Raw genomic sequence first — 13,226 nt, forward strand, 5'->3', positions numbered from 1 at the left:
ATTTGTTGTTACGGTTCTGTGGTATTCATTTATCTGTGTCGTTGTTATACACTTTTGGGCAGTTAGATATCTGTTGGCGTATTCTAACTGTTTGTAGTCGTTCACTTCATTTTTTGGTAATGGTGAAGTACACATTACTTATTAAATTTTGGCTTCAAGAAGATTAAATACACATTTGTAAGATTAGCTGGCAATCGCTGCTTTAGAGTAATGGCGCTATCATTACATTCCACCCATCCACATTTCTTTTTAATGTATGCAGTGTAGTGACCTGCATTGGTTGTAGCTCCTGCATGGTAGATTATACCTACTGTTGTAAAGGTTTTCTTTCCAAGTGACACTTGACCGTGAGTAAATACAAACAGCTTGCAGTTGTTTTTGGTACCATCTGCATTATAACGTAGCAGCATGAGTATTATGTACTTACTATGTGTTTGTATCAGTAAGGTGGAGCGATTGTCTGAATTGCACATAGTACATAATCTGCCATGGTTTGCATTTTGTACAAGTTGCTGAAATGGAATGGATTCACAATTAGGAATGGATACATACACAAATCGCTCATTTGGGATTTGTTCCTGTATCACATTGCTACAGAGAGTGCATGTATGTTTCCACATGTATGAAATCTGGAAGATTTCATTTATAGGTATGCTTTTGTTTTCCGGTACGTGTAGTAAGTACATTAGAAATTCTTGTGGATCTTCTTGTGAGTTTATAGTAAATCTCACCATTGCAGCACAGTAGACCAATTCTTGTCTTATTCCGTGAACACTGTACGTGTTGTCAGGATTGTTTGTTGCGTTTCTATGAAGGACTAACATTTGCAAACACAATTGGTGTGTACCTTGTAAATAAATATTGTTAACAATTGGTGGCAATTGAAATAGAATATTCATTTCTACATTTGCATAGCAACTTACACCAGTTTCATTGGAAAATTTGAATGGACCAGCTAGTTCTGTATCTGAGTGCTTTTTTCCGAGTTTCTCTCCCTTCTTTGAAGAAGTACCCGGTTTACTTTCCCTAATAGGTTCTTCTTTGCTTGTGGTAATTGATGAACCTTTACCTTCTTTTGTTTTCTTTGAAAGAGTTGCTGTCAGATTCTGTTGCATTTCTGTTTGAATTAGTTTCCTATTACCTGTTTGAATTAGTTTTCTATTACCACGTTTACTTTTTCTGGAACAGGACATTACGACCCAGGCGGAAAACCATGGTGCTAATAGCACCATGGTCCATGCCGGAAACTTACCGACTCCGCCATGGAGAAAGGGGGAATTAGCACCATATTAAAAGTTTGGCGGGGCGGTAATTCCCCCTTCCTCCATGGCCCTTCTCCATTCCCATTTTTGCCCCATAGGGCTCAATGAGAATAGGGAAGGCGCTAAACACTGTACCGCAAATTGCGGTACTGTACTTAGCACCAAGGTCCCTTTGCGGGTCCCTACTTTAACGGCTGGTGTAGACCAGCCGGTAAGGTCGGGTCCCACAAAGGGACCTCGTAATCACGTGCTAATGGGTTAACGGCGCCACAGCCTTTTATGGCGTCGTTAACCCATTAGCGCCAGGATCGTAATGAGGCCCATTGTTTCAGATGGGGGTTGTACAGTGAACGTATTCTATTGTATTCTAAAATGCAAGGAATATCAGCGTTCACTTTACTTGCATCAATGTTGATTAGAAATAGACCGTCAAGTGTACGTAAGCGTGATAGTGCTACGTAGCTCATGCCTTCTTTAAAGACTGTGTTTCCTATATCTATCAATGCTTTGTCTAGGGTAAGACCTTGGGATTTATGAATGGTGACTGCATATGCAAGAGTTAGAGAAAATTGTTCTCTAAGTACATACATGTCTTCGAACAGAAGGAAGCAAGCAGTTGAGCGCCCTATCCTTTTCACTTCTGCAAGTTTGTCAAAGCGTATATTGACAAACTGAATGTTGTTGTTACGTGGGTATGATTGAAAGCCAACAACTGTACCCAGTACCCCATTAACTAGCCATTGCTCCACGTCACGGTTACATTTAAGCATTACTCTACAATTTAATAATGATTTCAATATTTTTTCCAACCCAGCTGTGTTGGAGATTGAATTTTCTAAGCTATTTAGGGCCTCATTACGACCCAGGCGGTAAGTTACCGCCTGGGTCGTACCTTTACCACCATGGCGTAAACTACGTTTACGCCATGGTGGTTGGCGAACTTATCGCCCCATTCCGAGGTCGGCGGGGAGGTAAGTCCCCAATCCCCATTTACCCTTCCCCATTCCCATTTATGCCCCATAGGGCATAATGGGAGTGGGGAAGGCGTTAATTACGCCACCGTAAATTACGGTGGCGTAATTAACAACATGGTCCCTTAGCGCCATGGATTTTAACACCTGCTAAAAGCAGGTGTTAAATCCGCCATGGCGCTAAGGGACCTCGGAATCAGGCAGTAAGGGTCGGCGCTGTTTACGCTGCCGTAAACTCCTTATCGCCTGGGTCGTAATGAGGCCCTTAGTCTTGTTGTGGCTTGCTCACACATGGGTAGTGTCATACCATGTGCGTCTAGTTTGACTGTGGCGCAAATTTCCATTATTGGTTGCATTTCTTTATTTATCATTGTGTCACAGTTTAGACAAACTTCATAAAAGGATACAGCCTTGTAAAGGATACAGTCAGCATCCACTTTCGGGGAGCCCTTTCGCTCTGGGGTATCTTGAACGTGCAGCGAACTAGATTCTTCCGGGACACCTTGCGCGTGATGCTAAACAAGACTTCCCCCCCAAGAGCGTAGCCTGTAGGAATTTAACTACAACTAACAGGCCAGGGGCTTGAGCGAAAAGGCAGGAGCAGCGACAACAGAGCTAAGGGAGCAAACAAAACAATGATTCAAAAGAGCAACTAAGGTTACCCAAAATGCAGCGACCAGCCACCCACAATTACCCTCTCTTACCTGCTTAGCCAGAGAGAAATCCCATAGCCTTGTGCAAGCCCAAAACACCACGGCAACCAGGTGATGCAGGAAGAAAGTCCCAGTTAGTAGAAGTTAGTGCAAAGATTCACCTAACCCGAACGGCAAGAGGGTGCAGCTAGTGTCCAAAAGGCAATCCCAAATTCCATTCAGCAAAGCGTCCCTGAAGTGAAGGTAAGCAATCCAAGTAGTGACCAGTGGAATCAGGAGAGCGTCTGTTGATGCGTGGAGTGATGTTTTTTGTGACAAAATGAAAAGTACCATTGAACAATCCAGAATATGTAGATAATGAAGGGAAATTAGGAAGTCCGTGAAGATAGCAGCCAGAGGGGAAAACGGAGCTTAATTGGAAGTTCAGTTTCAGTCACTGGATATTTATCCTAGGGTGTGATGGGGAAGCAAATCCGAAAGCGTCACAACAAACAGGAGCAGGAGAGGGCAATCTGTATACAAAGGCAGGAATTTGATTACCAAAGGGAAAACAGTCGAGGGAGTTGGCACCAGAAAGTGTAAAGGAGGAGATGTACGGAATAGTCCTTAAAGCATGAGCCGGGTCCAGGAGATTTCAGGAAACAGGATAACGAGAATCGGGCACTTAAACTAACTGCTTAGTTTTAGGAGCACCCGTTGCATGGACAAGCTGAGTTAAGTACGATTATCTTTCCCAAGACTTGAGACGCGTTGCCGGCGTGTCACGTGATCACAAAAAGGGGAAATGCTGGGTAATGTAGTGCGGCATGTCCCGCGTCTTGAAAGCAGTCGCCAAGGCAGCTTCCACATGGAAACGGATGACCCTAGTCGTCCGTGTGCAGGAACGCGGGGCATGACACATTGTTTCATTGAATTTGAAACAACTTGCAAGAGTTGTCATTAAGGCCATACAATTGACATTTTTGTGCGCTAATTGTTCCATAACATCAGTAGCACATGCTTTATCGCCATAAAGTGCATGAATGTGCCGGTTTTTCAATATTGCTTTTGTTTCTTTAGATAGTACACCAACTCTAATAGTTTTTAGGATTTTGGTATAAGTGAGATCTGCAGATTGCTGCATGTTTTCTGTTAATTCTCTGTATTGGAAATGTTGCCAAAGGTTGACATTTCCTATGCTGCCAACAGTTTTATGGCAGAGTTTGTGATCTAAGGTTTCAAAAATTGGTTCACCTTTCACTGGTGTCAATTGTAGAAGATCTCCGAAAACGATAATGTGTTTCCCGGCAAAGAGTTCTTCGTAGTTTGTTTTAAGTACTTCTTGCAATCTGAGGTGAATCAAAGCCAACATTAGGTTGGAGACCATGCTCCCTTCATCTATTAGTAGCATTTTCATTTGCTTTAATACTCTGCGTAGTTCCATTGCAGCTTCTGCTGAAAGTTTGTAATAGTCTAATTTGTTTTGGTGCTCTACTGGAAGAAGTAGTAATCGGTGTAAAGTGACACTGCCTATGTTGTAGGTAGCTAAACCTGTAAGGGCAGTTAGAACAGCTGACCGTTTGTTGTTTGTCAATTGCTGAAGGAACTTGTTGATGATTTTGATTAAGAATGTTTTTCCTGATCCAGCTTCACCACTGACGTACAGCAGTATTGGTTTGTAATTTTGGCAGGCACATTCTTTATTTTCGTGTTGTACACCATGTTCAATTTGTTTTGTTATGTCTTCAAAAATGGTGCGCTGATCTTTGGTAAGTTTTGCTTGTTGTACAGGTAAGTCTTCTATATTTTCTTGATAGTGACGCATGGTGTTTTCCACTTCTGTCATAGCTAATTCTGCCTCATTTGTTATTAGTGGCTGTCTTAGTGGTTGTTGGCTTCCTGTTACAGAAGGTTGACTACTGTCAGAAGAGTCCTTATCTAGTTGGGCCTGAAGTTCTTCTTCATGTTGCTGTTCATTGTGCAACATTGTTTTGTCCTGCGTAAAGTTCACATCAGTGATAGCACTTTAATTTGCTGTGAAAGCATCTTCATAGCAGTCATAGTTATCTAGTATCTCTTTTCTCCATGGTTTAAAAGGTTGTAGCAGAGACACGTAATATAGTTATTTTTGTTGAGGAGTTTGTAATGACAATTTGACATGATTAATTAAGCTTTGTTTGTTAAGTTTCACTAAACTGCCTTCACAATCTGTGACTTTATATCTGGCTTTGCTTTCATCGGGTTTCATATTATTTTTGTATGCAAAGTTTTGAGCTATGTGGTATAGACACATGCTTTGCAAAGTGCTACTCCTGTTCGGATAGTATGTGTCCAGTAAATTGTTTTTTTAAATGTCTTGGCTGTTGGGATCATTTCTGGCAATTGTTTCCATGTCCTCATATGATTTCAGAACTCTTTTTCTAGATTTAGCAGGACCAAGACTTAGCCATACTATGTTGTCTGATTTTCCATACAAACCAGTACCGGTTAAATGATCTGATGCTTCATAGGCACCACATTCTCTATGAGAGAGCATTTTTATGCCTATGCTGTACAATTTTTGAGATACTGTTTTCTCTGATGCTAGGTCATCCCAGAGGTCTTGAAGCTCTGCTTTTTCTGCTTTTGTTAAGTATGCTGTAACATATTGTGCAACAGCAGTGGAATTGTCTGCAATGTACTGCACATCTATGTTTGCATTCCATAAGAGGGCAATGAGTGCATTGTAGTCATTGATATATTTTGATTCGTCTGTTCTTTTTATGTAATACGTGTTCTTAGGTGATTTACCTTTAACACTATGTCAAACTGAAGACATGAAGTTGTTCACTTCACCTGTTTCTGTAACTGGTCTAGGGAAACCAAACCAGCATTTGGTGCAGTATTTCCCTTTGTTTTTGTATTTGCAACAAAATATTAGCCACATTTGTGTCTTTGAAATTGTAAAATCTAGCCATGCAACTCACTATGTGTCCGTTGTGAAGGGATTTCACAAGTGACATATTTTTGAATGGTATGCAAAACAGTGGCATCAGTGTCATGACCAAATTTAGGTGCACCTTTAATCCATAAAAGCATGTGAATATGTGGTGCTCCTCTCGCTTGGTATTCTTTTCTCCAAATGAAGTGTTGCACTTCTCCGAGGGGAGGAACAGTTGTATTGCAAATAAAGTGTAGCATAGCAATGACACGATGATGGAAATATGTTGATACATTAACTGGATCTAGAGAGCAAAGTTGTCCAGGTATTAATAAATGTATATTGGTTTTGTTGCTGTTTGATATGCGTAGGAACTCATGTAAATCTTCCCATACATATTCTGCACAACTTAGTGTAACAAACCAAGTCGGTGGTCCAAGGTTTCTGATCATACAACGTACGTCTCCGTGCCGTCGGAACCAGTATTCTTTTGTACCACGCATGTTTGCAAACAAATTTGTTATACTTGATTGTAAAACCTCATCTTTTTCTTGTACTTTTTGTATTAATTGCATAGCTGACATACTTTGAAAGTGGGTTCCAGATTTTCAAAATGTGTGCAACTCCGTAACATAGGGTTGCAAGTTCACTTTCAAAGAGTAGGTGGAATATGTATTCCACATTTTGTCTAAATCTGGGATCTTGCGAATACAATTCAAACCATTTGGAATCTTCATTGTCTTCTATTTTGTATGCTATGTCTATATTTTTTGTTTTCCTTTTGTGAAACGTTCTGCGGCAACACGCACACACATGGTTTGGTATTTCAGCTGATGCACTTTTAAATTTTAGTATTTCTTTTTTGTATGTGTGTAATAGAAGATTGTTATGTGCAGAATTGTTGGTAGTTTGTTCCAACACTATTGCATTTTGTAAGTGCCTTTCACTTCCAAAATATTTTCTCTGGATACGATCAATTTCTTCTTGTAGGTATTTGGGTGTACCATGCAGAAGAGTGTTATTTAAATTGGCTAATTCTGAAGCTGGACTTTTAGCATAGTATATTTTATACACTAGATGTCGTACATTTGAATTATGTATTGATATCCTTTTGATATCATCGAAGGTGCTTTTGCAAATAGGTCCAGAAATGCAGGCTAATGAATGTCCTTGTAGTCCTGTGTATTTGCGTACTGGACAGATATCCATCTTTTGCAGCACTTTCATTTTAATTTTGTCCTTACCTTTCACATACTGATTGAGGAACTGACGTAAAGATTTGAAAGATTTGTTAGGAATGGCACACACTGACGTGCACGGCCATTTGTATACTGGACAGTCTGGTTCAGTTGAATCGAGAGGTAATTCTGAGTTTACAGGGGATACTTTTCTAAGCAGTGTTTTTTGTTCCATGATGCTATTATTGATTTTTTCATACCCTTGTCCACTGCTATGGATGGCAATTGTGTTTGTTTGATTTTGTTTGTATGCTTCTTCATTAAAATATGGTTCTGTGGTTGTTGTGTGACTCCATTCACCTCCACAAATATGTAAGAAGTTATTTTTGTTCACATTCTGTTTATTGATAAGTTTCTTTTGTAGTTTGGTACTTAGTTTTGTTAGTGGTTTCAGCCTATTTAACACTAATATAAGCAACTTCCTTTTGAGAAGGATTGCACTGTCCACAAGAGCTTGTAGCATTAATTTTCTACGGTAGGTTTTAAGGGTTGAAGATGATTTGGGTCCTCTTCTTATTAGATTCTGAAGGACTCTGTGGTGAAACATTTTTGCTAAAATACTTTTTTTACTATAGGTTCTTGTTACTATATCAGGATTAATAGGAGCATTGTTAGCAGTACTGGTAGCCGATTTTTTGTGAAGAGTTTTGTGTTTCGTGCCACATTTTGTTGGAGGAGGTAAAGTTTCGGTAGTTGAAGCTTCCTTTGTTTTGCTAAACGACCGTATTAGCTGTTTTGTTCCAACATTGTCTACAAACTCTGCTACAGATGGATGCTTAGGTTGGACACTTTTATTTTTATTTGCTCTACTTCTGCGTTCCTTTCTACGGACTTGCTTTTTGGTAGGCATTCTTTGGGGTCTGTTGAAAAAAAGAAGTCATGGTTTGGTCTGTTGTACAATGTATGTGTGCTGTGTGCATGCGTGGATGATTTTGATGGGAAAGCTCTTTGTGGTGGTTTGTGAATGTGCATTGGCCTCTTACTATGATTTGGGAAGGCTATTTTTCAGTTTGTATACTACTACAATGTGCTTCAGATGAGAGTACAAAGTGTGCCAGTGGTGACGAGAAGCATTAATAGTAAACGTATGGCATAAAATCAAAACAGCTATTTGTTTTGTGGTAATAACATTCTAAGGTTTCTGTATTTTATTTGATTTCCAAACACACAAGGATTTGTGAGCCATTCTACCTGTTATTCTTTGTTTACAAAATGGGGATTTGTGTGTAGAATGGTTCAGATTTCACTGTTTGGTTTGGTGTGCAAATTAAACACATAACCCACACAATCTGTTTGAGGAATAGTTAGAATATAAAGGTAGTACTGTACTTACTTTTTTTTCAAGAATGACCAGGTTTCTTCGGATATGTCGTTTGCAATGTAGATGCTGTTCATTTTGAGGAGAGTAGTCTTCACTGCGATTGTAAAAAGAAGAAGTTAGTAACTTTGTGTGCTTAAAGCAGTGATGTTACTGCTTTAGTTAATTTTGCATCTTTCACCAGAGTATTCTCCTTTGATATTTCAACACAGTGCATGTGTGCATTTCACTTCACTATGTGCTGCCTTTGGGCCTCATTACACGGATGGTGGAGAACCATGGCGCTTTTAGCGCCATGGTCCATGCCGGTAAAATACCGGCACCGCCTTGGCAGAAAGGGAAATTACCACCCCATTCCAAGGTTGGCGGGGCGGGAATTCCCCCTTCCACCATTGCCCTTCCCCATTCCCATTTATGCCCCATAGGGCATAATGGGAATGGGGAAGGCGCTAATTACGGTACCGCAAATTGTGGTACCGTAATTAGCTCCCTGGGTCCCTTTGCGGGTTGGTTTTTAACGCCTGCAAAAAGCAGGCGTTAAATCCCCCAACCCGCAAAGGGACCTCGTAGTAAGGCGGTAAGGATTTACCGGTACCGGTATTTTACCGGTACCGGTAAATCCTTACCACCATCCGTGTAATGAGGCACTTTGTATGTTACTTGCAGTATGTTAGTTGCACGTGCTTCAGAAATGAGTACACTTTTTAGTTTATCAAAATACCTTGTTTCTTTTAAGCTGTGTTATCTATAGCAGAGAGGTTTGTAAGCGATAGGTCATTATAGTAGATGGGAAACATTTCTGTACTTTCATATTATAAGTACGATTTCGAAAAAATCGGGAGACCCTCACAGGGAGATGTCACCACAGCAATCGGGAGTGTTTTCTCATATGATCGCATTGGAAGTAGCTGTTATGTAGGTGGTACACAGTAAAAAATGGTGCCATTTTCTAATGGAAAATCGAGTTTCTCACTAAATAGGGAGGTTTGTAACGTATGTATAGGTTATGCGGGAGACAGTTAGAAGTAGTGCGGTTTGTCAATGAAAAATCGGACATCTTGCACTTAAAGGGGGAGTGCTGGTATGTATTGGCTATGCAGATTTAGTGGCATTAATTTGTTTAAATTAAATCATAAGGGTTGAACATGTTCTCTGATTAAAATATGCATACCTGTACTTTATACGCATGCATGTGAGCATGGATGGAGCTGTACGTAGAAATCCACAACAGTTGCACAGTAGTTTTTTAAATAGGTGCTTTGCAATGATATGCGACTTGCATTCAGAGTGATCAATAGTACATTTGAAGTGCGAAATTTTGATGACAGAGTTAGATGTAGGGATGTTGAATGTGATTGGTGGATGGTTGTGTGACTGCTTAGCTGTGTCCAATGAGGGAATGGATTCGCGAGTAATGTGGAAAGGGTAGAAGGACTGGCTAAAAGTTACTTGCTGCACGTAGACAACGCTTGTCCGCGGGTAGGGCGTGTCACATACGGGTTTCTACAGCAAATCCAGCATGCAAAGGGGACTGTAGGCATCAGATGGTCACATTGCTCTTTTGTGTCCAAAGGCGGTGCGTATACTGAAGATGGCAGAGGTGCAGAGGGTCAGGGTTTTGGTCCTTGGATATATTTTGGTGGCCGAAAGTAGGCATGTGGCACACCATTTCGATGTGAGAGGAGTGGAGGTGGTGTGGAGCGCTGAGACTGATCGCAATGTTGTGGCCATTCTCCAAGTTTGCACCGAGATCCGTACGATGACCACTCCTCATGTGGTACTTTTGCACTACGGTGCTTGCCATTTGGGCTACGTGAGTTCACGTACTTTGTTGAAAGATTTGGAACAGTTGGTTCAAGCAGTCATGAACATCTTTCCAACTGCAAAATTAATTTGTTCTGGGTTACTCCCTAGAGGAAAATGGAACAACAGTTCTGTTTTCTGTCCAGATAAAAGTATTGGGAGGTGTAACATCAATCGCGAAATGCGTGCTTTTATGTTACGAGCTGGTATGTTTTTCTGCAGCCACGAGAACATTCTTCCCAGTAATGCAGCTTATTTTGAAGCAGATGGTGTTGCGTTATCTTCTTTGGGAAATGCCATGTTCTTTTGAAATGTAAGGCTTGCTTTGGAGAAGGTTCTGTAATGGTTGTAGGAGTAAAGTAAGATCATAAAATATTTTTAAAAAACAAAATAACAGGTGTCTGTAAGGCATCTGCCCAAAAAAAACTGCTCTTTTCAGGGCCCACCTTAAAGGGGAAACGGGGAATAATATTTAAATGTACAGTCGTCACGCTCTGATCCTGTACGTGTCCGCAAACATGGCGGTAGTTTGCAGGCGGCGCATAATACCAACAGGGATTCTGGGTTGGAGACGCATGCAAATGAGAATGTGTGAAGGTAGGGATTGGTCAGTAAAGTTCAGTGGGTGTGTTCTGTATGGAGAAATTTAGTGATAACGGCTTTCCCTGACAGGAGACCAGACAGTCATGGCTCTGTGTGCTCGAAAACAGATTATCTGGATTTTGGGAGGCTCATGGATACATTGGTTGAAGGTGCATGCAGAAAGTTGCGGTCTATGTGCAGATCTTGGATTTCCTCATGTGGAAGTGCACTGGCATGATGTGCATGGAATGAGGTGGCGGGACTTGGTACCTCTCTGTGCAATTTTACAGAGCGTCATCCTGATATACTTATCATTAATTGCAGAGGAAACAGTTTAGGCCATGTTTCTGGAATTTCTTTGCAATTTGTAATGAAGGAAGGACTTGCGAAGGACATGGACATGTTTCCAAATTGCCAAATAATGTTTTTCCCGTATTGCACAAAGAAAAATATGGCTGCGTTCTTCTGCATTTGGTGTAAATAAGGCTGTTTGTGCCTTTCTAAGATATGTTGGCATGTCGTCATTCCACAATGAAAACATTTTGTTTCGCAGCTCTTTCATTTTTCGCAGAGATGGAGTCCATCTCTCTATAATGTTTTTACAAAACCACTCTTTGATGTACTTGACTATCTGGGTGTCTCCTACACGAATTACGCCGACGACACCCAGATACTCATTCCCATCACTGGAGACTACTTGGCTGACACTAAGGCCCTGAACAACGTCTACCTGGTCATCCAAGCCTGGATGGCACAACACCAGTTATGCCTTAACGATGACAAGACTGAGCTCCTCATCTTGGGTACTACGCAACGCCTTAGTAAACTTGAGCCATCCTATCAATCGTTTATCATCGATGGTAACACCATCCAAGTTTCGAAAGACACCAAAACTCTAGGCGTCTATCTTGACGCCACGCTATCCCTATCCCGACAAACTAATGCAGTCAGATTCTCCTCTCCTCATCATACACCTGCAAACTCATTGCAGCTTGCAGGCCTTTTCTGACCACCCCTAACACGGTCACACTGGCCAGAACTCTCATCATGGCCAAAATTGACTATGGGAGCGCCCTCTACCTTGGAACTAGCCAAGAGAATCTGAACAAACTGCAAATCACCCAGGATAATGCCATCAGAGCAGCCTTAAACATCCCGCGAAACCACCACATCTCGGAATCTAGATCCAACCTACACTGGCTACCGGTCAAACAGAGAATTTCACTGAAAGTCTTGGGCCTTACCCACAAATGCCTAGCCAACCAAGCCCCTCTGTATCTCTGCAGCCGGCTATCCCGCCACGCACCCACCCGAACGCAAAGAATGCCCAGACGCACTGTCTAGCCATTCCGAGGTTCAAACTACAAAAAGCGGGTGGATCTAGCTTCCCCGTCCTAGCGTCCAAGCTTTCGAATGCCCTCCCCCTCACCATCAGATCTGAAGAATGCTTTAGTGCCTTCAAATCTAAAACCAAATCCTGGCTCTTCAGGCAGCCTTGACTTCTGGACCTCCTATGTTCTTGGTAGCCCGCCCCAGGAAAACGCCTGCCCTAATCTACATTCTGTAAACATGTATATTGCTGTATGCCCTGAACACACATCCTGTAAATATGTATATTGCTGTATGCCCTGAGTATGGTGCACTGTTTAATGTTTTGAATATATGTATGCTTATGTAACCATCTCTAAATTGAGCCCTGCTGCCTCTGGGCCTGAAGGTGCGCGTTACAAATAAAACAAATTCAAATCTCACATATGCTGGCAATCAGATTTTTCTTCGCAATGTACAAAATGCATTGCAACTTTTTTTGGAATCGTAGTCATGTATTTGGCAATCCGCTTTTTGCAACCTACAGTTTTTGAAGCACACACAACCCCACCGAAAGGCTCTTTTCAGAGCCACCACTTAATCCAAGCGAAAAGTCCATTGGTTTTGCTATACTTGCACCCTCCATTGTTTTGTGTCCTGCGACTGTCCGCAGACTTTTCCAAAAATGCGCGGGGGCCTACAACGGTCACTTGATAGTTCTATTGTTAAACTGAGAAAGGCGGCTCTGAAAAGAGCCTTTGTTGTAATTTTTGTTATTTTCCTCTTTACTGCTTTTGAGGACACGACACACTAGGAGAGGAAGTTAAAGGAGGGTAAGGGAGGGACACCAACCACGGGGATAAGAAGGGGCAGGTGGAGAGAGAAAGATATAGGGTGGGCTACACTTAGGTATGGAGCAGTTCTTCTGGTGCTCCGTGACCGTAGCCTCAAAAGCACTTCGAAGACTCTCCCCCCTGCAGATTACTGCGTCACAGAACACACACAATATTGTGACCCTCAAAAGGTAAGGGTCAACAGCATCGCAAATGGCTTGTGAGGCAGCTGGAGGGATGCGCTCCCCCACAGGAGTGTCTCTTGTGGGGAGAGGATCGGACACAGAGGATGATGTGGAGGAATTCAATCTACTACCTTCTTCGCATGGCACCATCTTGCGAATGTCCGCACTGTGGAA

This window comes from Ambystoma mexicanum, chromosome 1p (assembly GCF_040938575.1).
Source record: "Ambystoma mexicanum isolate Mex_15411 chromosome 1p, UKY_AmexF1_1, whole genome shotgun sequence".
NCBI lineage: Eukaryota > Metazoa > Chordata > Amphibia > Caudata > Ambystomatidae > Ambystoma > Ambystoma mexicanum.